The 25881-nt window shown below is 37.7% G+C and overlaps 1 protein-coding gene across 2 annotated transcripts in view; it reads right to left on the bottom strand.

Moving 5' to 3' along the window:
* The window catches only part of LOC108708858 (cell adhesion molecule 2-like), an 860128-nt gene that overhangs the window by 702862 nt on the left and 131385 nt on the right, over positions 1 to 25881 (bottom strand). The gene's annotated exons all lie outside the window — the stretch shown is intronic.

Genomic DNA, 25881 nt, shown 5'->3' with positions numbered 1-25881 from the left:
AATATGGAATAAAAATAAAAAAAATGATAACCTTATATATAGTACAATTTCACTACTTTAGCAACCTTTTTCCAAACCGTTGGCGTATAGTTCTTTAATCGGAAATGCTCTTTTCCTCTACATAACCCAATTCGACGTATTTCGCAGGCTGTTACCCTACTTGCTGGTGACATAAAATTGACATCATTGGCAGTAAAAGGTGTAAAAGACACAAATATATATATATATTTCTCCAACATGGCTAAAGGTGATTTATTATATGATCTTTATTACAAAAACATTTCTACAAAAATTGTGTCACAATCTTATGAGAATTTAAAACATTGTGTAAACTGCAGTCATTTTGTTGATCAGGAATTCCTCTATTCTATCTGCTGTAGGCTTGGCTTGTAACAAAAAGGCAAAGAAAGAAGAATACTGTAGCTTTCCAATATACCGAAACAATTCTGCAGACCAAAGATCTATAGTCCCAAGACAAAGTTTTTGTTAAAGGGATCCTGTCATCAGAAAACATGTTTTTTTCAAAATGAATCAGTTAATAGTGCTGCTCCAGCAGAATTCTGCAGTGAAATCCATTTCTCAAAAGAGCAAACAGATTTTTTTTATTCAATTTTAAAATCTGACATGGGGCTAGACATTTTGTCAATTTCCCAGCTGCCCCTGGTCATGTGACTTGTGCCTGCACTTTAGGAGAGAAATGCTTTCTGGCAGGCTGCTGTTTTTCCTTCTCAATGTAACTGAATGTGTCTCAGTGGGACATGGGTTTTTACTATTGAGTGTTGTTCTTAGATCTACCAGGCAGCTGTTATCTTGTGTTAGGGAGCTGCTATCTGGTTACCTTCCCATTGTTCTTTTGTTTGGCTGCTGGGGGGAAAAGGAAGGGGGTGATATCACTCTAACTTGCAGTACAGCAGTAAAGAGTGATTGAAGTTTATCAGAGCACAAGTCACATGACTCGGGGCAGCTGGGAAATTGACAATATGTCTAGCCCCATGTCAGATTTCAAAATTGAATATAAAAGAATCTGTTTACTCTTTTGAGAAATGGATTTCAGTGCAGAATTCTGCTGGAGCAGCACTATTAACTGATTCATTTTGAAAAAAAATTTCCATGACAGTATCCCTTTAAGAAGAGTTTGAATTAGACCTCCGGTTTACTAAACGCCTGTCAGTCACCTTACTCATAGCTTCTCTAACAGGGCTCAGTAAGTCAGATTTTTAGCAGATTGGTTGCTTTCCCTCTGTCAGCAATTTAATAGCCTGTGCAGAAAGCCATATTTAACTGATCCTCAAGCTGCAGTCTTTATATCAAACAAGCAGGTGCCCAGCTCTGGTAATTCAACCAGCTGTCAAAACCAGTGAGGCAGTCAACAAAAGGCCATAATCTTCTCCCCACCAACTTTGTCAAGTTTACAGATTTTGAATATGATGCATAGGATTTATGCAGCGCCCCTGCACCGCCATTTCATTATGCAAAAATATTGTTGTTTAAAACAGGAGGATAATGAAACTACTTTAGCATTCTGTTACAGTAAATGCGATTACTGCAAGGCTGTTCTATGGAGTTGCATGTCGACTGGCCAAAAAGAAAAAAAGAAAAGAAAAACTGTTGGCGTCAGAAGAATAAATGTTACAGGTTTAATCCTGCGATTTGTTCACAATGATTTTTTTTCTATTTTCAATAGAAATGCAGCAGAAATATAGTGGGAACTCAAGAAGCCATATGAAAATTCTAAACTGTACTACAGGTATGGGACCTGTTATCCAGAATGCTTGGGACCTGGGGTTTTCCAATTAATTTGGGTCTTCCTGCCTTAAGTCTACTAGAAATTCATTTAAACGTTAAATAAACCCAATAGGCTGGTTTTACTTCCAATGAGGATTAATTATAACTTAGTTGGGATCAAGTACAAGCTACTGTTTTATTATTACAGAGAAAAAGGAAATCATTTTTAAAAATTTGGATTCGTTGGATTAAATGGAGTCTATGAGAGAGAGCCATTCCGTAATTTGGAGCTTTCTGGATATCGGGTTTCCGGATAAGGGATCCTATGCCTGTATTATGAAGTTATACAAACTAAACAACTAGGGGTTTATTTATCAAAATCAGAGTTTTTCTGATTTAAATAAAAAAAAAAAAGTCAGACCAAACCAGAATCAATGATTTGAACTCATTAATAAAAAAATTTAAAAAACTTGCCTTACAATTTAATCGGCGAAAAACTGGAAAAATTCAAGTTTTTTTCCCCACTAAAAATTCGGTTTTATAGTAAAAAAATGGAATTTGTTTGAGTTTTTAGCATTTAGACTTTAATAAATATCCTCCTTAGGGTAAGGCCACACAAGGAGATTCGGGGAGATTTTGTCGCCGGACGACTAATCGCCTCGTCTTCTGAGCGGCAATCTCCCCGAACTGCCTCAGCGTGTTTTCCCATAGGCTAGAAGACAAGGCGATTAGTTGCCAGGCGACAATATCTCCCCGAATCTCCTCATGTGGACTAAACCTAGTGTCAAATCAGTATTTAGTGCAGATGTTTTATTACTTTTGGGTTTAGCCCCCCCTCTAGGCAGAAAACCGTTAGGCCAACTTGATGGTAACTAAGCTGCATGAATCCATATTGGTGGCAAAACAATTCTATTGGTTTATTTCTTTAAATTTTTAAATGTTTATTGATTTTTGAAAACAAAATCCAAGTCGTATGCGTAATACAGTACAGTAATGCATGAATGCACAGGAGTAGATAGATTACAGAAACAGTCCAAGTAATATAATATATGCATCTAAGAGATCGAACCAGACTTATCTGCAATAATAAAATGTATGTACTCTCACATTGAATATAGACTGCCTCATCCGCTGTCATTGATACAATTAAAAAAATAAGTTCTGCAGATCAACTTGGATTGATGAAGGGAGAAAGGGAAAAGATAGAGCAAAAAAAAAAAAATTAAAAATTAAAAAAAAATAAAAAAAAAAATAAAGAGAGAAAGGGGAAGTGGAATTCCAGATTTAGCAAGGCCATGTCCAATCCAATCAAACACGAGAACTAGCAGTTCAGTCTGTCCTAGAGACAAGCTAATTTTTTACATCTTTCCATCAAGATGTAAAAAGAAGGCAATGTCGCACTAATGTAAACAGAAAAGTATAGTAAACAGGTATCAAGTCTTCATAACCATGTCCTGGTCTGGCAGAGTTCCCCAATGTAGTATTTTAGATTAATTACCCCTCTGTGCAACCTCCATGTACTGAATCCACAATCGCCAAGTTGCCCAGTGGTTCCGTTTAGCTTTATAAGAGTCAGCATGTAGGTCTTCATATTTACGTATATCCTCCATCTCCATAATCCATTCTGTTAACGTAGGTATCTGTGGAGATTTCCATTTACGAGGAATCATAAGTTTCGCTGCATTTAGAGCATATTGGGTCAGTGATCTCTTATAGGAGGCTACTGAGTGCTCATTATGATGTAGAAGGATCACTGCAGGGTCTCTGATGATCTGAAGTTGTAGCTCAGTTTAAGAGGAGTATTATACCATCTTGTAATGATTTTGTAATTATTCTCCTGAACTCTACAACTTCTTTGACCTGAAAATGACTTCAGGGTGATTCTTTCTACGTCTTGTTCTGTAAAATTTGTATTTAGAACTCTCCCCCTCTATTGGTTCAATTCATGTTTAATTGATGTTTTAGTACACTTAGGGGCAGATTTATTTAGGTTCAAAATTTGACCCTTGATAAATGTGCAGAATGGAGTTTCAAATCATGGAAAGACCCCCCTATCCAGAAAAACCAAGATCCCCAGCATTCCAGATATGTATTGGCATAATATTTTGACACATACATGGATTTGTTTGCTAACACAACACAATTTTGGGCAAGAACACTATTTTAAGCAAGGTGCTCCAATTCAATACAATTAAAAACAAATCATATCTTAATATAATATAACATAACATAAAATATAACACATAAATCTGTAAGTTAACCACTGTAAGCCCTGTGGGGCAGGGACCTCCTTCTTTTTGTGTCTTACCAATTACCTCTTTATCTTGGATAAGATTGTATTTCTGTATTTATTTATTTATTGTATTAGATTCAGCCTATTGTACTCCTGTTTAATGTACACTGATATATATATACAAGTAATACAAATAAGAGTATACATAAATACGTTATTGTTAAACAGCTTTCCTATTCAATCCTCACAGTAATTGGTTCTGTTGGCTTCTTACAGAGAAGCAGTTGTTTTTAGCCTCCATACTAACACTGGGCTGTCTATTTTATACCACAGCCAAGTCTGTTGAATTTGGGCTCATTAAACTAAAGTTTTGCTTGGGAAGAGAAAGTACCACATTTGTCAGCATATCTAAGAGCTGTTCGGGTGCCAGGACATTCTAGCAATGCTTTGAAACCAGTAGCAGCAAGAAAAGGCAACCAATGCTTTGCTCATTGATCTGATTTCCAAGGAACTGTTTGGTTGCAGAAAAAAAAGGCAACCAATGCCTGTCTATTGAACTGCTTTCCAAGGAACTGTTTAGTTGTCATATGTATATCCATGCGTTATTAGGCACAGGAAAAGCGCACACCGATTATGTACAACATCATTATGGAACAGACCAACGTTACATGGCAGGAGCTTCAGGCACAGTTCCCACTAGTCTGATAGACATTTTTTTATTGTACTGTCCATCTGTCTAGGCAGCATTCCACTGAGAACCTTCACCTTAAAAATAAACATAATTTCACTACAGGATGATGCCTATCATGTTTCTTCTGTCCCAAGATAAAAATGTTTTTTACATAAGCACACAACAATGACATATCTGATTTTTCTTTTAAAGGGAAATTATCACGGACAGTTGCTTCCATTTTTAACTAATCAAGTTGCTCACTGTTATCCTTCATTTTCGTTTCTCAGCAAACTTTCTCTATGGGGCTGATTCACTAAATTCGAGTGAAGGATTCGAAGTAAAAAAACTTTGAATTTCGAAGGTTTTTTTTGGGCTACTTCGACCATCGAATGGGCTACTTCCACCTTCGACTACGACTATGACTTCGAATCGAAGGATTCGAACTAAAAATCGTTCGACTTTTCGACCATTCGATAGTCGAAGTACTGTCTCTTTAAAAAAAACTTTGACCCCCTAGTTCGGCAGATAAAAGCTACCGAAGTCAATGTTAGCCTATGGGGAAGGTCCCCATAGGCTTTCCTAAGTTTTTTTGATCGAAGGATATTCCTTCGATCGTTGGATTAAAATCCTTCGAATCGTTCGATTCGAAGGATTTAATCGTTCGATCGAAGGAATAATCCTTCGATCGTTCGAATGAATTTTCTGCGCTAAATCCTTCGACTTCGATATTCGAAGTCGAAGGATTTCAATTCCTAGTCGAATATCGAGGGTTAATTAACCCTCGATATTCGACCCATAGTGAATCAGCCCCTATGTGTTGACTTTTTAGCACAACTGGTTTTACTGATGGACACTAAAATATCACCAATCAACTCCTTTTGCCTACATGATGGAGTGTAGCTACTGTATTTGTCTTTCATAAAAAAACTGATTGAAACAAAGGCTGTAAATGCAGAGACTGATTAATTACTTGATTATTTCAGAAAGAGACCATTCTTTTTTATTGACTGTATCTAGAAACTTGCTAATTTCCATGGCATAATGGTTAAAGGGATACTGTCATGGGAAAAAAATTTTTTTTCAAAACACATCAGTTAATAGTGCTACTCCAGCAGAATTCTGCACTGAAATCCATTTCTCAAAAGAGCAAACAGATTTTTTTTTATATTCAATTTTAAAATCTGACATGGGGCTAGATATTTTGTCAATTTCCCAGCTGCCCCCAGTCATGTGACTTGTGCCTGCACTTTAGGAGATAAATGCTTTCTGGCAGGCTGCTGTTTTTCCTTCTCAATGTAACTAAATGTGTCTCAGTGGGACATGGGTTTTTTACTATTGAGTGTTGTTCTTAGATCTACCAGGCAGCTGTTATCTTGTGTTAGGGAGCTGCTATCTGGTTACCTTCCCATTGTTCTTTTGTTTGGCTGCTGGGGGGGAAAAGGGAGGGGTGATATCACTCCAACTTGCAGTACAGCAGTAAAGAGTGATTGAAGTTTATCAGAGCACAAGTCACAAGACATGGGGCAGCTGGGAAATTGACAAAATGTCTAGCCCCATGTCAGATTTCAAAATTGAATATAAAAAAATCTGTTTGCTCTTTTGAGAAATGGATTCAGTGCAGAATTCTGCTGGAGCAGCACTATTGACTGATTCATTTTGAAGAAAATGTTTTTTCCCATGACAGTATCCCTTTAATAACATTTTTCAAATTGTAGTAACACGTTTTCACCTTTTTCATTTTTCGAAATATAACAAAAGCACATATTTCATGAGAAATATTTTGATCCTAAACATTATAATGCTGGTAAATTCTAAATCTAAAACAAATGCAGCTATAGGATATATTATCTGGAATGCTTGGGACCTTGGGTTTTTTGGACCTTTCAACTACAAGGTACTGTTTTATCATCACTACAGAAAAAAGGAAGTCAAATTATTAAAAATCAGAACTGTTTGCTTAAAATTGGCTCTGTAGAAGATGGTCTTCCTGAAAGCTGAAGCTTTCTGGATAACAGGTTTCTTGATAATGGATATCATACCTTTGACTTTGAGATAAAAACAAGCATATACTGATAATGGTGATCTAAGCAATTCAAATCTGAATTCATATAATATGTGACATAAAGTACCTAGTTCTATTTACAACTGTTACATTTCATCAAAGACATAATGGGACACATTTACTATTGGTCAAATATTGAGGGTTAATTAACCCTCGATATTCGAGCTTCAAAGTAAAATCCTTCGACTTCGAATATCGAAGTTGAAGGATTTACCGCATTTCCTTCCTTCGTTCGAACGATCAAAGGAAAACGATTAAATGTTTCGAATCGAACGATTCGAAGGATTTTAATCCATCGATCGAACGATTTTCCTTCGATCAAAAATTGCTAGGAAAGCCTATGGGGACCTTCCCCATAGGCTAACATTGGTGCTCGGTAGGTTTTAGGTGGCTGAAGGTTTTTTTAAAGAGACAGTACTTTGAATATCGAATGGTCGAATAGTCGAACGATTTTTAGTTCAAATTGTTCAATTCAAAGTCAAAGCCGTAGTCGAAGTAGCCAATTCGATGGTCGAAGTAGCCAAAAAAATACATCGAAATTCAAAGTATTCTAATCCTTCACTCGAGCTAAGTAAATGTGCCCCAAGGTGTCAGGCCCGAAATGGCAATCTGTGGGTTCTGGCAAATGCCAGAGGGCTGCAATAAGGTGCCATAGAAAGTCAGTATTTAGTGGGCTGGTGGGGACTATTTGGGCCTTTGTGTGGGCTGATTGGGCCTCTGTGTACCTGAAATGCCAGGGCCTATTTTAATTCTCAGTCCGGACCTGTAAGGTGTTATCCGCTTTTATTTATGATGGGGAAAAAAATGCACATTTACTTATGGGGAAATAAGTACTCCCGCTATAACCAATAGTTTAGTGCTATTTCAATGAATGACCTCCATTTTCCTGTGAGTATTGCATAAACAACATAGAAGTCACCATGCGGGAAATAGTCAAATGCATGCCAAATGCTGTTTGCAATTTATCACAATACACAATATTTGGGAAGCAAATATTTTGCTTTCATTATCACAAATAGGAGTCATTATTATACAGTTTACAAGGACAATAAAACGAAGAGAACACTGGATCTTGCTGACAGCAATATGCACTAACATTTAAATACTCTTAGGATTTGATGGAGGATACACAGGAGGTACATAGTTGCTGTTCATTACTGGGGAAGAATATCTAAACTGCCTTCATATAAATCAAATGGATCTATAGCGAATACATTCTATTTCAGCGAACCTCATTTAAAGATCATTTAACCTCCTTATTATATCATGTAAGGCAATCCCATAACTGCACATTCTCCCAAGAGGGCATCACAACTTGGTGTTGATGACTATTTATACTTTTGAATCAATCACACTTTTTTAGAATTTAGTATCCATTCTCTTTACTAAGCCAAAAGCAAATAAGAGAGTATCACCCAGTAAGGGAAGCAATACTATGACTGATATCAGGCAACAATCCACAGCTTCCTCTTATGTCAGGATCCTTGTGGGTTTCTGAATACTGCAGTTCAACTCTACAGTTGTAGAGGTTTAGGGGTATATTTATCAAAGAGTGAAGTTAATAGTGAAATTTCACCACTAGAGTGAAATTCCGCCACTCTCCACTCATTTCTACGGGATTTTTATAGGCGTATTTATCAAAGGGTGAACTTTCACTTTCACCCATTGATAAATACGCCTTTCAAAATCCCATAGAAATGAATTGAGAGCTGCGGAATTTCACTCTAGTGGCGGAACTTCACTCTTTGATAAATTTACCCCTTAGACTGATATTGTTGGGGGCCTGGACAAAATATACTTTCTACTGTACCCTAAAAAAGGTTCCCTGGAGATAATAACCTATGGTACCAAGTCTTGACATTTAAAAAAAAAAGTGACTATAAAACAACTACTACTAGTAAGCAATCTTTGCCCTTGAAATAAAAGGTGATGGAGAGTGTTACATTTTATTTGTGTAAACATTATGTAAGCTTTAAGCTTTATAGAAGCATCTGAAGTACATACAGGGGCGTTCCACCAATGGTGCTCCTGGTAACTAAGAGCCGAATTTTCGGAAATTCCGGAAATTCGGCTCTCCTAGTGCAGAGAGCACAATTGCGCTCTCTGCACCAAGCGACATGGACCGCCCCTGCCCTCTCCAGCGCTCTAAAGGTGAGTGCCGTGGGGATGGGCAGGGGAGGCAAAAGAAGGCTACCTCAGGCGGCTTAATTGCTAGAATCGACCCTGAGTACATAACTTTAGCCTGTTAAATATATGGTGTGCCATGAGAACTGTGTGGTCCATAGTCACCAATTCATCTTCTTCCATATGGACTTCATGTAGCCACATGGAGGTTAATATTTGCTGCCAACTTGCCCACTGAAACCCAGCTGATAATTTATTGACCCTTGTGCGTGGTCAAAAATACAGACTATCTGACTGATATCTCGCAAGCAACTGCCAGATATCCACTGGATAGGTTTGAAAATCACATAGGTCCAATTCATGGGTCTTGCTGCATCAGGGGATCAGTTTGATTTGTTCTGCCACCTGGGTGGTGAAATCCAGCAAAGATCTGCTAGTCTGGTACCCTTGCCAAACAAGTCTATCTTTAGATGATGGCAAGCCATTATTTTTCACAATTTTCAAGCCAGATAATTTTTGCTGCTCAGGTATGTACCTTTGACTTCAATGGGCTTATCTCAGGTCTAGAATGATATGTTTTAGGGTCGACCAAAACACAGAACTTTATGTTTTTGTTTTGTACATTTTCACTAGTGATGAGCGAAGTTGTCCCATTTTGCTTAGCCGAAAAAATTGTGAAATTGTGAAAAAAATTCACAAAATGGCAAAGAATTTGTGAAACATGTTGAAGTCAATGGGTTTTTTAGAAAAAAATCTGAGCAACATTTTTTTTTTTTTCACTCCAAATGCATTAAAGTCTATGGGCGTTTTTTTTTTAGCAAGCTTTTTTGTCGCACAACTTTTTTGTTGCAGAGACTTTTTTGTCACTGTAAATTTTTGCAAAATGCAGAACTTCGCCGTGAATCCATGACTGCTGAAAAAATTTGCCCATCACTAATGGTAATACTTGGGGTTAGTTGAGCTACAGAACAAAGCAATTTAGCATTTTATTTTACACTAGATTATTTTTACACTACAACTTTTTTTGTCTTAAATATTTGACATACTTACAATTTTACAAATCTGAATAAATATAAATTGTGTCATAACTCTTTTCTAGAAATATTGTCATTATCGATTCTAATCCAAAAGACCTACATTTTTTTATACATAATGCTTGGTTCTCTGGATTAGGTTTCCCTTAACGTTACTCGTACAAGACATGGCACATTATAATATTAAATAAGTGTGAACGGGATATGGTATTATAGCAAGAAAATGAGAGCAATATTAAGTAATCTTATTAATACTCCCCACAGAATAAAAGTGTAAAAACACTGAAACTAGTCCCATGACATAAGATTCACCGAATCACAGAGTTCTACAATACAGTATTTCAGTCACTACCATTTGTGACAGAGATATTGCTCAAACCGGTTTATTAGGTCCAGGTAGAATACAATGATCTCTAAACAAAAGCAGTGTTATCGTCTACTCTAAATTAAGCTTTTAGTGCCCTATAAAACTTTACCATCAATTACTTTGCCAAGCATGACTTTTGTCTGCCTTGTAGCAACTGTAGCAAAATAATATACAGCTTCTTCACTTCTATTAATCCAGGCTGCAGGATCAAGAGTCAGTGTTGTACATTCAGCCATGCAGGCACAGTAACATTTCCAGAAGGCAAAACCTTCTGGAGAAAATATACCAATGAGTCAGATCTTTCAAAGATTGAACTAGGAATCAAGTTGGTCTCCCAGGATTCCCAGCTTTTCAATCTGTTTAAAAAACTGTGAACTATAAACTGGATTATCATTTTGATCAATTAAATCAATAATTATTATTGTCCAAGACAGGAGGATTGACACACACACAAAAACTAGTCTGAATTCTATTAAAGGCTATGGGCAACAGGTTGTGGGTAATGTTTATGAACCCTGAAGCCTTTAAGGTGATGGTAAGTATAGGCTTCTCCTGTGTCAACTGGTAGTCTTGTGCTTGACTTATCCAGACATTTTGGCATGAGCAAGTGTGAAGAAGTAGCTATATTGAATGGCATCAATTCATGCAACCACTGCATCCATTTTAGTATGACCATAATTGTGGCTGTTGAGATACACAGAGGTGCTCCGCCAATAAGGCGAGTTGAGGCACTCGCCTCAGGCGGCAGCACCCCCCTGGTTGCAAAAGGCGGCAAAAATGCCGCTCCTGGTAACTAAGAGCCGAATTTACGGTTTTAAACCCGGAAATTCGGCTCTTCTCGTACAGAGAGCGCAATTTTGATCTCTGCACTAGCGACGTGGACCCCCCACCAACCCCCGTCCAATGCCGTGGGGAGGCAGGGGGTGGCAAAAACGAAGGCCGTCTCAGGCGGCAAATTGGGTGGGATTGCCCCTGGATATACAATAGATGACGACTATTATATAGGTTTAAAGTCACAATCCATCTTGGACATTTACAGTATCTTTATTATTCTTAAGCAGAAATTGTGAAAAATATTAAAAGAATAAAATAATATATATATATACATAAACAAAAGGAAATATTTGGACCCAGTCTAGGGGCAGAGGGAAGATGTTTGTTTTTGTGTGTTTTTTTATGTGTCAATCACAGCAAAAGCTGAAAATCAAACACACAATAAAAAATGCACATTTATTAGAAAAGTAAAACTTTATTGAACTGTGCAAAACTGCTGAAGAGAAAAAAAAAAGAATGACACTCACTGGAATGCTGCAAGATTTGGAACATGAGTGAGAACTGACAGACCTGTCAATGCAAAATATGTGCTATTCACAAAGTATTTTGGCTAAAAGAGTCCCCAGGCAGAAACGTCTACAGCTGAAATTTTAAATAATTGGCACACACAACCAAGGAAACAGAAGCTGCGCACCTTAATGCAAAGCAGTAAAAGTCTAATTTCAAGAACCATTGCAATGAATATATTCCTTTTTGAGAAAAGTTCCGATGAAGAAGATCCCAATCAACAGGCCCAAAGCACCTGAGGTGGCAGCGGAGATGAGCCCCGTGTTGTGGGGAAAAGCGCTTCCTCGAGTTTGTTTTTCTTGCTGTGATCACATTTCCTATCTCAGCATTTTTTCTGAAAGACATAAAGAGTGTTTTTCGCATTTCTAGTTTTCTAGTTGACTACCACGCTACGCCGTCCATATTTCATCAGTCAAAAACAGTTTTTGATTATATTTTAGCCATGGGGTATAACAATCAATACTCCACTACTACAATACTACAACTAATATTAACATAGCCACTGCTGCATGTGTAAGAGGAAAAAACAGCGTGACTTCAGCTGTATTCCAATTTTACAATGCAAACATTTAAAGGGTACCTGTTGGGTAAAACTATTATCCCCAACCAAAAGTGTGGGCTTATACAGCCTGCACTCTGGTTCGGGGTAAAAGTCGTTTTTTAAAATTGCCTCCGCCAGCACTAGGCCACTGCACCAGGATGGAGCTCCAGGTAGGAGCGGCCATGTTGGGGCACACGAATATGCATAATGAGCAAACGCCGTGACTTGCTCAATATGCACATGCGCGTGATGTTAGAAGCGCATTTGCACAATCGATTTGACTGACATGACCAGGAGCTCCCTTTCGGTGCAAGTGCCCTAGCGCTGGCGGAGGCAATTTTAAAAAAAAATAAACTAGTTACCCACAACTGGACTGTGGGCTCTATTAGCCTGCACCTTTGGTTAGGGATAACATTTTTGTCCAACAGATGCCCTTAGCAAACAATTAGAAGCTGAAATGCCATTTGATAGCATATGTTTGGTTGCTAGGGTTAATACAACTTTGCACCTGTTAGTATTAACTCCATAACTATCCTAAGGGGTCTATTTATTAACATTTTTTTCAGAAGGCTTCAATGTTTTTGTAAATTTTAGTGCATCGTTCAGGGTTTTTTTTGTTCATACTTTTTATATTTGGATCTTTTAATAACTTTCATGGCATTCGTGATTTTAGAGAAAAAGGGGGAAATTTAATAAAATTTGCAAAAGAGTAGGGATGGGCGAATTTGACCTGTTTAGTTTCGGCAAAAATTTGCCGCCAGCGAAATGACGCCGGCGCCCATTAAAGTTTATGGGCGTGAAAAAAATTTTTTTTTGGCGTGCAGCAATTTTTTTTTTTTTGCCATGCCTCTTTTTTATTTTGACGCACAACACCATACAAGTCTATGGGCGTCATTGCTTAGTTCTATTGGGTTATTGTTTATTTCATTACCCACATAATGGTTTGAGATGTTCATTTTGTATCTGTGAGTTTAGTTCTCCTGAAACATTGTTTATTATGTTACCCTCATGATGGTTTGAGATGTTCCTTCTGTTTATCTCTCTGTGGGTGTAATTATTTTTTATTGTTTTATTGTTATTGTTTATAACATTACTCCCATGGTGGTTCTTTGAAAGGAAATTGGAGTCAGATTACAAAGGTGCGATAAGCAGTGATAATAACTTGCACCAAAAATAATGCCAGAAAATCAGCAAGATTATTAAAGTGCGAGCACTTCTGTCATTGTGAATATTCTGGCTAACATATACAGAGAATATTAGTGATTGCACTGGGGAAGCATGATACTTATGAACGTATTTATAGTGAATTTATTAAGAAAAATTAATATAATGGGAAAATTTTTTATTCCTGAAAGTACTTAACTGGCCATAAGTACATTTAATAATAAATTATAAACTGGTAATAAATACTATTTTATATAAACTCATTCATATATATATATATATATATATATATATATATATATATATATATATATATATATATATATATATATATATATATATATAGTCATATTATTAACCGACACTCACCATCAATGGGTGATGGGTAGCGATGGGTGAATCTGTGTTGTTTACCACGATACGGTGAAACATTTGTGAAAAGTGAATGGGCGGAAATTTTTTTTTGCTCATGCGTCAATTTTTTTTTTATATGCAAGACTATTTGGTCCAAATGCATTAAAGTCAATTGGCGTCCGAATACTTTTGACGAGCGACAATTTTTATGTGAGCCAATTTTGACAAATATCAATATTTTTTTGAGGCAGCATATTTTCTGTTGCTGGCGGATTGCCGCAGCAGTTTCGCAAATTAATTCACTTTCAGCGCTGCACTTTCAATTTGCCACAAATGTATTCGCCCATCACTAGCGATGGGTTATAGACAATTTTTACAAACTTTAGTAAATGGACCCATTGAGCCTAGGTAGTAGTAGTATATGATAAGAGGGTTAGGAATTTTACTCAGGTGGCAAATTAGACATCTTTCATTTATGATACATAGTTTCACAGAATAAAAAGAATTGAAAATACATTAAAAAAAACCATATTGAAAGGAGAAGGATGGATGGAAATATGCTAAAAACATCTAACATTTAAATCATAACCAAGTGTGTGGCCTGGATTACATTGAAAATGATCAATGCCCATGTTATACATGCCAAACAGTTAAGATTTAACAGTGGCAAATCGATATGTTCCCAGTACAACTTCATTTATGGATTGCCTGGGAATACTGACTTAGATAATTGAGAAACATCATAATCTCTTTAGAAGGAATATATTTTTCAAAATATAAAATGTTTGCACCATATGTTTTTAAGAGATATAAAGAGTGTTCCATATGCTTTTCTTTTTAAAAAGATCCGTTTAGCTTTTAACTAATTAAAGGACTTTTTGTAGGCCTGTATATTCTACATTCTTGGATTGGGGATAAAAAATGAATCATGTTTATTTTTCTTTATATGCTTTGATTGTATTCCTCATAAAAGAAAGAAATAACTATTCTGAACGGCATCAGTTTACAAATGCATGCACTCCTGATCAATACCCAATTATCAAAAAATATTTAATCTTCAGCTGCCATAATATAGATTAATCAGATCATCCTTTAATGTCGGCCACCTTGAAACTTAATAAATCACATGGAGATAAATTGTCCATTATTCTTTAGCTAATGCTTTCTATAAATATCAGTAACACATTGTAGTACACACTATAAATATGTCTGAGCTCAATTCCTTCTTCTAGTAGACTTTCACAGTGGATACATTTTTGCAAACAAATCCAAAAATCTCCATGCAGTAAGTTTGCTGCTGCTTCTTGAACAACCAATGTAGTAATAATATAAAGTTAGCATGAAATCAACTTTGAGGGTTGAGTACTGATATGGGTTATAGCCAAAGACAAAGTAATTTCATGTGCCCAACAAAATAGCTGAATAAGTGCCAGTGGCTGGGGGAATATGTATCCTATGTGGCCTCTGGCTTGTAGACCACATAAGCAGCATTGTTGGACCTTTGATATCATAGTAATATCCCAATAGATTGTAACGCAATGCAAAACGTGCTTAATAAATCCGTTTTGCTAGCTTTTTAGCCTTAAGTTATTCAAAGTTGTTGCATGTCTCTGTGACTGTATGTACAGTATTGTCTAGGGCAGTGGTCCCCAACCAGTAGCTCGTGTGCAACATGTTGCTCTCCAACCCCTTGGATGTTGCTCCCAGTGGCCTCAAAGCAGGAGCTTATTTTTGAATTCCAGGCTTGGAGGCAAGTTTTGGTTGTATAAAAACCAGGTGCACTGCCAAACAGAGCCTCAATGTAGGTTGATAATCCACATAGGGGCTACTAAATAGCAATCACGGCCTTTATTTGGCACCCCAATAACATTTTTCATGTTGGTGTTGCTCCCTAACTTTTTTTTCTTCTGAATGTTGCTCACGGGTTCAAGAGGTTGGGGATCCCTGGTCTAAGGGGTTTGGCTCACAGAGGCCTGAATGTGCACATTCATAGCCAAACATGTCAAATGTTTTCTTTGCCCTAACAGAATCTACCAGCTTCTTGACCATCTGAATGTTGACCATAGATAAGTGAACTTCTCATGTTTCCTTTCACAACCCAAAGTCAATTACAGAGAGTTTATTTTATTCAGACTAGAAACATTTTTAATGCTGCAACCTGACAATACCATCCTCTTGTCTTTTTTCTTTGCCCACTCCCCAATGTTATTTCTGCATTGCACCTTATCATTAATAACAATTTTTACATGCCAACACTTTTCACGTAACAAACAGTGTGATCCATTCTGTATAAAGGAACATTTACATTCCCCATCAACAATGTTTTCATTTGGTATTGCTATTGCCAAACAAATGATTGTAAATGCACATTAGAATTTCAAAACTTAAATCCTGCTTTAATTATATGTACTTTTGACCTTGTCTATCCACTGGCTTCATACCAGACTTGGGCCTGAACCTCTGCTTCATTTATCTCACTGAGATAACCAGTAGAGATCAAGAATTGGAAACCCTGGTCCATTTATCTCCAAACAGTGGCTCATGAGCAAAATGTTGCTCACCAATCCCTTGCCTGTAGCTCCCAATTGCCTCAAACCAGGTGCTTATTTTTGAATTCTTGTCTTGGAGGAAAATTTTGGCAGAATAAAACTAGATGTACTGCCAAGCAGACCCTCCAGTGCACATAAATGCTACCAAATAGCCATTCACAGCCCTTATATGGAAACTTTTTTTCCTACTAGTGTTGCTCCTCAACTCATTTTACTATTGAATGTGGCTCACTGGCAAAAAAGGTTGGGGACCCCTGCCGTAATCAATAACATTTTTATTACATAAGATCCTCAAATCAGTTTATGCTGATGATACTTTGTATTAATGCTGTTTGAAATAAGAATTTATCCCCAGCCATATACTAACCTGTATAAGGCCTTATTCTACACCCAACATGAACTGGCATGAAAGGTAAAAGGTTTTCCTAGTTATTTATGCATTTCAGTTTTGTAGAAGACACCTAAATGCAATGCAAAATAGTCTCAGTTCTATGAGACTGGCCCATTCTAGGTACTGAGAAGAATGTTAATCATCTACATATTATCCATTCTGTCATTTGCAATTTTAGATATTTATTACTGTCTACCTATGCACAACATATGCTCCTCCACTCTGTCTCATTTTCTCCCCTCTAACAATTCTCTGGTGCAATCTGAAAAATGACCTGAATTGAATAACAATAGGCACTGTGTAATATATTTGCAGTAATTACATATGATTAAATATCATGATTCTGGCTATGTCTGAATACTGTCATACTGGGTTTTCCTAACTCAAAAAAAAAAACAATAATATTGGCTTAAAAGCAATACATGTTTCAATCAGTTTCAGCCCATACATGGGCCAATAGGTTGCTGACTTGGTCTAGAGTAGATGCATTGATAGTCAATATTTGATTATGCATGCCTACATTAATTTGTGAGTAGAAGCTCTACTTGCAATACATCAAAGATACTCATCTATTAAAAACAAGTCAGACGAAGAGAGGAAATCGAAGGTTTTGAGAGTTAAAATGAGTACTACTATTTATATCTCAAAAGGTTGGATTGATGCTTTAGAAGGATCAAAGCAGCTAATAAGCAACATTTGCATACATATAGCAGTCTCCTGGGAAAGAGAGACATTTAGTTTTCAACCCAATAATAACAAGAATTAATTACACTTGTAAAGCTTGAAGTAGCAAAAAAATGTAAATGTAGGCTCCTTGACTATGAAGTACGTTCGTGAGACAGATAAGTTCACATGTAACTACATGTACGTTATTCATAAGAGCAGGTAAATATCGTGTCAGAGCGCTATTGACAAATGTGTTACGCCTGCTGCATTCAAAACAACTTCCTTACATAGCAAGGACCAATTAGCAGCGGTGAGTTTGATATAATGAAGATGTGTAATAGTAAACATGGCCATCAAGAGTGAAGTCAAAATGCATACAAATGGACTTTAATGGGGCTTAAGCTTTGAAACTACAGTTTCATATTATCACATCATTTCCTTTTTACAAACACATTTCTTTTTTATACATTCTAATAAGCCTCTAATTAGTGTTGGGTGGTTTTCTGTTAGCAGATATGTCCAGTTTTTGTTACATGGAATCTTTACAATTAAAAGCTTAGATAAAAACTGATGCTACAGGGCTAAGTATTAAATTCTGACACAGGGGGCACTCGTTTCTGGGCTGATTGTGAATTTGAATGAATTACTAATTGGCTTTTAATTTTAAACATACACTATATACTGTGAGTCGGTCTATAAGCTCACAAAAAAAACAGAAGCCCATGTGCTATGAATCAGAGCTGCTAGTGGCATCTTCAGAGGCACAGATTTTTATTTCTAAAGGGCTGTGGCCTCCCATGTCCTAATAAAGAAGCCAAAAAAATAATAGTGTATTATTAGTTCATGTACAAATGTATGTGCAGTGTGTAAAGTGCAATTTAAAAAAAAACTATACAAGTTTTTATAACGATGCAGTGCATATTGCAGTCCCACCCCCAAAAAAAAAATTATTTCAGTGCAATTGTGGCGACAAGTGGATTTGGTGTCGGAACAGGTCCATCTGCATTTACATGTTTTGATGAATCAGAAACAATTGTGCTCAAAATCTTTTCAATCATTTCTGGTACTTGCCATTAAAACCTTTGTATGTGTGCATGATTATTTAAGTGCGAGATGCAGATAATCCATTATTTCGAGATTCAGCCCAATCCTGAATCTTTCATGATGGATTCGGCTAAACCCTAAATCCAAACCATACTTTGCAAATAAAGTTAAATGAGGGTCAAGAAGAAAAGTAAATCACACTTTATGTGACTTGGTTCGGCCAGGCACTTGAATCCCTATTTAGTACAGTATCTTTACTGAATGGCTAAGTACCTTCAATAAATCTACTAATTATGTCCATTTCTGCAAGACACAATTACATCTACGATCACACATGAGACCTAATGCATAGGGGCAAATTCACTATGCGCCGAAACGCCTAACGCTAGCGTCAATTCGCTAGCGTTGGGCATTTTCGTTACTTCGCAAATTCACTAACGAACGCTGGCGTAAATTCGCTAGTGTTAATTCGCACCCTTACGCCTGGCGAATTTGCGTAACTACACAAATTCGCTAACGCGCGCATTGTACTGAACGCTACCTTTTACGCTAGACTTCCTTCACCACCTCAGACAAGGCGAAGCGCAATAGAGTAGATAGGGATAGCTCCAAAAAAAAGTTAAAAATTTTTCTAAGTCCCAAAAAACGCTGGCGTATTTTCTATATTATGGGTGATAGGCTGAAAAAGATCGAAACATTTTTTGGGGCTCCCCTCCTTCCCCCCTACATTTCCTAACTCATGGCAACTTAACTATACAGTGGGCACATGTGTAGGGCAAAATAAAAATTTTATTTGATGTTTTGAAGGTTTCCCAGGCAATTGTAGTGATTCTACGTATTCCTCCATTGAAATTTGAATTTGGCGCCATATGCAAATTAACCATCGCTAGCGTAACTTCGCTTCGCTTAGCGAATCAACGCTAGTGCAACTTCGCAACCTTATGCTACCCCTGAGCTTCAACTTCAGATTTTAGTGAATTTGCGGAGCGCTGGTGAAAATACGCCTGGCGTAGTGCGGCGATGTGCGGCAAAGTTACGCCTGGCACAACTACGAATCTTAGTGAATGTCCCTCTACTTCAGAGCTGTCAACCTGAAGTTGAATTTGGGGGATTGCGGTCATGCTATGTCACAGAAAAAAATTTGGCACTAACAAGAAGTGACATCATGCTGCATGTTGTACTGAAAGTGATGTCACACACATGGGCAAACACTCACCTGAAGCCGCTGAACGTTGCCAGTGCATGCTCCTCTATGACTGTCACTGAATGCTACTGCGCATATGCATCACAAAATATAATGAAAATCATGAAAAATTGTGGGAAATGAGGTAGAGTGATATGAGACCAGAGAAAGGGAACTAAAATGGGGTAACTCCCCAAGATATAAGGGGGAGGTGGGTTGACAGCTTTGCTACTTATTTGTAAGGCTTTAAAGGATAAAGAAATGTTAAAATCAAGTCTGTTTCCCCTACTTTGCTTTCCTTCTCTTCAAATATTCCAGTCATCAAATGTTCTCCGTAGCACTACATATGCAACACAAAATTTTATGAAAATCATGAAAAATTTGTGGGAAATGAGGTAGAGTGATAGGAAACCAGGGAAAGGGTCTAAATTGGGTAACTCCCCCAAGATATAAGGGGGAGGGGGGTTGACAGCTCTACTACTTTTTTTGTAAGGCTTTAAAGGATAAAGAAATGTTAAAATCAAGTCTGTTTCCCATCCTTCTCTCCAAATGCTCCAGTCATCAAAGGCTCTCCATTGTGACATCACTGCATTTCTAGCCTTCCGTACCCCCATTTGTCCGGGCACAAATCAGTAGTCTGTGTACATGCTCCTTTTAACTGATTTTTACGTCTTTTGCTGATATTGCGCGGGTTTAACTAGAAGCACATGCACAATGCCAAAGAGAGAGCCTACGGAGGCAAGTATCCAAATGTCTCAACAGAAAACAAAATCGAACGGTTCGATACAACAGATGGGCATTTTACATTCGAACATAGAATATCGCTGTAAGCTTTCATTCTCCATTATGATACTGTAGCTAAAATCTCAGTCATAAAGTATGAAAGAACTGTGTAAGGAAGGAAGGAGATTTAACCACCTCCTGTTGAAAAAATCTTGAAGGAAATATGTCAGAATTACTGAACACTCAATACACAGAACCTGAAACATAACGCTAATACTAAAGAGCACAAGTCCTTAGGGACAAAACATCTCATCGATCTCAGCACATTCATAGCTCAAGAACAAGCACAATTATACCTCCCATACTGTGGCATATTTCAGCCAGTCCAACTGCCACCATGTCTGTATCAAAGCTCCTTCCCTGAATCACCTAAGGCTCACCAATAAATGAAGTCAATGCACTGCCAGCTCTGCAACTAGACGGCTGTCAATTTGTCAGATTAAGTCGCTGGCATTGTGCTAAATGATCATGGTCTAGTTATTTAATGGCGAAAGGCACAATATTGTGCTCTAAGGACATGTGTTTGGTTTTGCAGAGAAATGCCGAATGAAGCACAGATTCAGAAGAGAATGAAGCTGATTTCTCCAGAGGACAAGCAGTATGGAGATCTATTAAAATCCCATCATCTCAAGTTAGTGAAGCCTTTTTAATGACCGCAAAAGTTAAGGATTATAAAAGATGATTTAATTATACATGGGTGTTAACCACTAGAAAAAAAAAAAGACAATATTAAAATCTACTCTTCTACACATAATCATTTCTGAACGCATTATTTTCGCAAATCGCCGGTGAGCACAATTGTTAACTTTCCATCGTAGCATAAGCAAAGCGTTCATCAGCTGAGGCCGCCAAATAAATGAGTTCTCTGGGGTCCATTCAAGAAAGATATTACAATTTTCACTGCAGTTCAAAACTAAACTTTTCCTTATGAATAATATTAATCCTGACTTCCGCTTTATATATAAGGACGGTGGAAATAAAGAATGTATATACATTTGTCAGTTTGGTTATATAGTGAATAAAGTACCCCTCTTGCAAAATATAAGGATATTATAAGTTACCGAGGAGTTTCATGACCATATAAAAACACGAGGCCGAAGGCCGAGTGTTTTTATATAGGTCATGGAACTCCGAGGTAACTTCTAATATCCTCATATTTTGCAACTGGGGGTACTTTATTTATTATAATACACAAGTTTCAGTGAGTCATGTGACAGACATGACATCAGAACTCACCGTTTATAACTGATGACATCAGAACTCACCGTTTATAAGGATATCATTTACAACATATTCATGGCTTTTGTGTATTATAAAGTAAGAAAATAGTATGAAAAGAGGGAGAATTTCAAAAGGATCTAAAACAACAAGGGAAGAATAATGAATGTACACGATAATGATCCTGAACTTTCTTTCTATGCATGTGCACATTTTTAGGGCATTGCTTAGATTCATTAACCTCACTGTCCTACAAAGAGGATCTGATAGTTCAGTCATTCTTTATTATGCAAAGGTGGAAACATTGAAGTTGGACAAAGAAAACAAGTAGAAAGTAATACTGTATTCAGTCAGCGTATGATATTTTTCTATGATGATGCTTGGTATCCAAATGTGGTTTGTGCTTGATTCTTTAGGTACAAGTGCTCCTACCTTGCAGCTGCACCTTAGAGGTGGTGGTAGCTCCAGGGTTACCCTGTATCAATAGACATGCGTGCACTTGATTTGAATAAGGAGGCAGAATGAACACAGTGGTACTGAATGCAACTATACAGAAGTGCAAGGAGAATCTTTGGACATGGAATGAATGGCGACAATTTGTACAAACACTGCATCCTTTTTTTGCATATCCCCAAATTTGGTAGTACTTGTAAATTAGTGTCCCTAGACCATCTGAAAATTCAGAGGAACATCTATAAAATACAGGTAGAAGGGCAGCACTGAAGTTTAATTGAAATGTAATACGCACATATATTTATTAGACATGCTGTAGTGGATCCACTGCACTCCTGTTCTGCACTGGTGGTGCTGGCTAACCGATGAGCATGTGATTCTCCAACTGCAGCCGACTATGGTAGTACACAGGAATTCCACCTAGTGCCAATTATTCCATTTAGAATAATAAGAAAGCTTGCCTTAGATGACACTTTAACAGGTGACGCTAAAAAGCCGTCTGAATTCTCCGTTTTCAGGATTTTCAACACTACTAATGCAGAGAGCACTAGGGTCAAGTGCAGTTTGCAATATGCCATTTCAACAGCAAACTGGCATTTGTGTTACCTATAAAACAAGAGTAGGAGTGCCCTAATTTAATTGCAGCTGCACATACAGTTGCACCCAATGCAATGGCGCTCAATGTGTCAAAACCAAAGTAATCGCACGTTTGGGCTGTAGCAATCCAATACAAGTTGCAGCATTTGCAAAGTCGAGACTGCATCACTTATGATGATGTGACACTTGTGGAGGCTTATTTAGTAAAGGTTGGATTTTAGCAGGGGGTTTTTTTTTGAGTTTTTTAAGAACACTTCTAAACTCTAAAACCACGCTTGTCACTGAATTTATTAAAATATCCAATTAAAGAAAGTACAAATGAAAAAAGCTGAACAAATAGCTAAAAAAATATGGACACCACGAAAATCTCAAAAAGATCTAGTTTATGGGCAATTCCTAGTGAGTAGTGATAGGCGAATTTATTCGGCAGGCGCTTATTTGCAGCGAATTTGCGCGATTCGCAAATGAATTCGCGAAATGGGCTGGCGTCCGTTTTTTGGACGACTACGCAATTACACCAAAAAAAAACGGATGCCGGCGTCAAAAAGGAGACGCCGGCGAAGTTTTACGAATTTTTCAGTGAAACGGCGCAAATTCGCCCATCACTACTAGTGAGAAAATGGCTCTATTGTGGAAGGGGCCAGGGTTATGATGTGATATTAGCGATTGGCTGACTGCCCTTCCTAAAACCGGGCAGTCCAGGTTAAAATCGGACAGGTGGCAACCCTAGTTTCTCAAAATTTAACTGTTGAAGTGTTGTACATTGTATTTAAGACATGGCCAGTAATCTACATAACACCAATTACATTATAATAGGGTTGAAAACAAGAAGGAAATATACATAACGTTTAAAAAAGAGTAACTTTACATTCCTATGCTGTTTCTTGTTTCTATTGGAGCTGGCATCTATCTCTATTCATTTCTGCAGTAAGAACAATCTGATAAACTGATTTGGCAGAACCCTGTTAATGTTTTAATGCTCTGAATAGTTACAGGTTGATTGTGTCCAAAACAATGGAAAAAAATGTATAACTTCTCAAACCCAGTAAAAATGCATCGTATTAATATTAATGTTCTGCAGGTGACCCTGTTGCGGCACCTTCATGGTAGAGCAGCGATACACAATGGCTGAACTCGACAATGAACTTAGCACATGAGGCTGAATGTCGGATAACACTTTCAAAAGAGCTGGTAAAAGAGCCACTATATACCAGAGATGAATATCATTCTTTATCTGTAGTCTCATTCTAATGTGTCTATGTTTCAATGCATCTGGCTGATGGGAAATAAACAGTTATATCTAAGGCCATCTGCTACAGTTGTATAAAAAGAGTCACGGGAATTGCATGCAATGGGGATGATTTTGATTCATGCTGTTTTATTTTTCCCATATTAAACGGATGAACAACTACAGACATTTATATATCACAAGATCAGCTCCAGAATAAGAAGCTTCTGATGGATTCACTTGCAGGGATTTTCATGATGTTCACCTGGCACTGAACTTGTGTTTTCTGTAATCTGTTTGTCTGAGGGGGATACACGTAATTGTTACAGTAAGCTCCCACTAGCACCCACTCCCATTGCTTTGGAAAATGTAGGTACAATTAATTAACAACTTGGAAAGAAAAATACTTTTTATGTAACACATGGCATCCTAAGGTGGTATTAAAATAAAAAACATACTTTGTAGCAGCTGTGATAGAAAATTAACAAAAAATTATAGAGATTCCAGTTCTTATTGTAGAATTAAAAGTTAAAAAAGGAAAGGTACAGTATGAAGGAAGAATAGTAGTAGAATGTTATTAACACACTTCCAAACTGATCCTGGTGCATCTTGGATCCAGGGCCGGAACTAAGGGTAGGCAGAGTAGGCACGTGCCTAGGGCGCAAAGCTGAGGGGGTGCCAGGCACGTACCTGCTCTGTCCCCTATCCCATGTCCGGTCCTGTGTCTCCCTGGCTGCCGCTGGCAATTTCCGTTTAAATGCGCTAGCGCGCAGCCGGCCAGGTTGCCTAGGGCGCCTGACCGGGTTGGCCCGGCTCTGCTTGGATCCCTCTTCCCTGCCCACACTTTGCCCCACACCCAATTCACCTAGGCTCTTCACACAGGGGTGCTTCGCCAATGGTGCCTCAGACGGCAGCGCCCCACTAGGTACCAGGGGCAGCAAAAATGCTGCTCCTGGTACTTTAAGAGCGAATTTCAGGGGGGGGGCAGCAGCAACTGCTGCTGCCTCAGGCGGCTGAGGGGCCAGGATCGCCCCTGTCTTCACAATTTATTCATCCTGCACTGTTGTGATTAAGAATTTTCACTTTAAAAAATTTGAGCAAATAAACACAAATAACAGAGCGCAATATGCACTAAAATTGCTCACATTTTTTTTGCAGAGACTTTTTTAGAGCTGAACACATTGAATTTTATGTTTTTTTTTTTTTTTTTTTGCGGTGACTTTTCTGTGCAAAATAAATTTTTGGTCTAGGGGCACATGGTCCTGGTTTTTTGTGCACTAAAAATTTCCACTGCAAAAAAATAATGATGTATTTTTGTGAAATGTCGCAGAGAATCTATTCCTGGTGGAACATTCCGCTCATCACTAGTCTGCATTTTTTTTTATTTTCAAATTCTTCAAAACTCCATAGAGAGTTTTTACATGGTCCGAGTAATTTTATTATTCTAAACCAAAATAAATATACAGTCTACACAAAGAGCCATTCAATTTATTCAGGTAATGATACAGTAGCTAAAGATAGCTTCATTTTCAGCAATCATTAGTGCAGGGAAGATCCATCTACCTTTGCTGTGTGTGGTGTTATAGAACAGATGCTTACAAGCAATTCTATCACAGTGACCAACTGTTACGCTCGCTGTCTGTCCCAGCATGCACTGCCTTCCTTAATCAATCAATGGAGCCTCAGCCAATTTCCAGCTTCTCAGCGGAGCTGTATTTGTGGGATGAATGAATGTAAAACCACGGATATTAAAAAGTCTGGATTAAGCACATGAAAAGAAAGGCTTTAGCAACGAGAGACTAAATTTAGTACATCATTTAAAAGTAAGGATACTCCAAAAAAAGCATTCTTACTTACATCACGGTAGGATTTAGAGCTCTTAACTGGCTTAATTAGAGCGACTGAGATAATAAAGCAGAGGAAATTTTGTGAAAATAAGATACTGTATATTTAGTAATAGAACCGCCCCACCCCCAATACTACTACTAAATAGGGATGCACCGAATCCAGGATTCGGTTTGGGATTCGGCCAGGATTCTGCCTTTTTCAGCAGGATTCGGATTCGGCCGAATCCTTCTGCCCAGCCGAACCGAATCCGAATCCTAATTTGCATATGCAAATTAGGGGCAGGAGGGAAATTGCATGACTTTT

Source organism: Xenopus laevis, chromosome 2S, assembly GCF_017654675.1.
Source record: "Xenopus laevis strain J_2021 chromosome 2S, Xenopus_laevis_v10.1, whole genome shotgun sequence".
NCBI classification, from domain to species: Eukaryota; Metazoa; Chordata; class Amphibia; order Anura; family Pipidae; genus Xenopus; species Xenopus laevis.
This window is presented reverse-complemented; position numbering and strand designations above follow the sequence as displayed.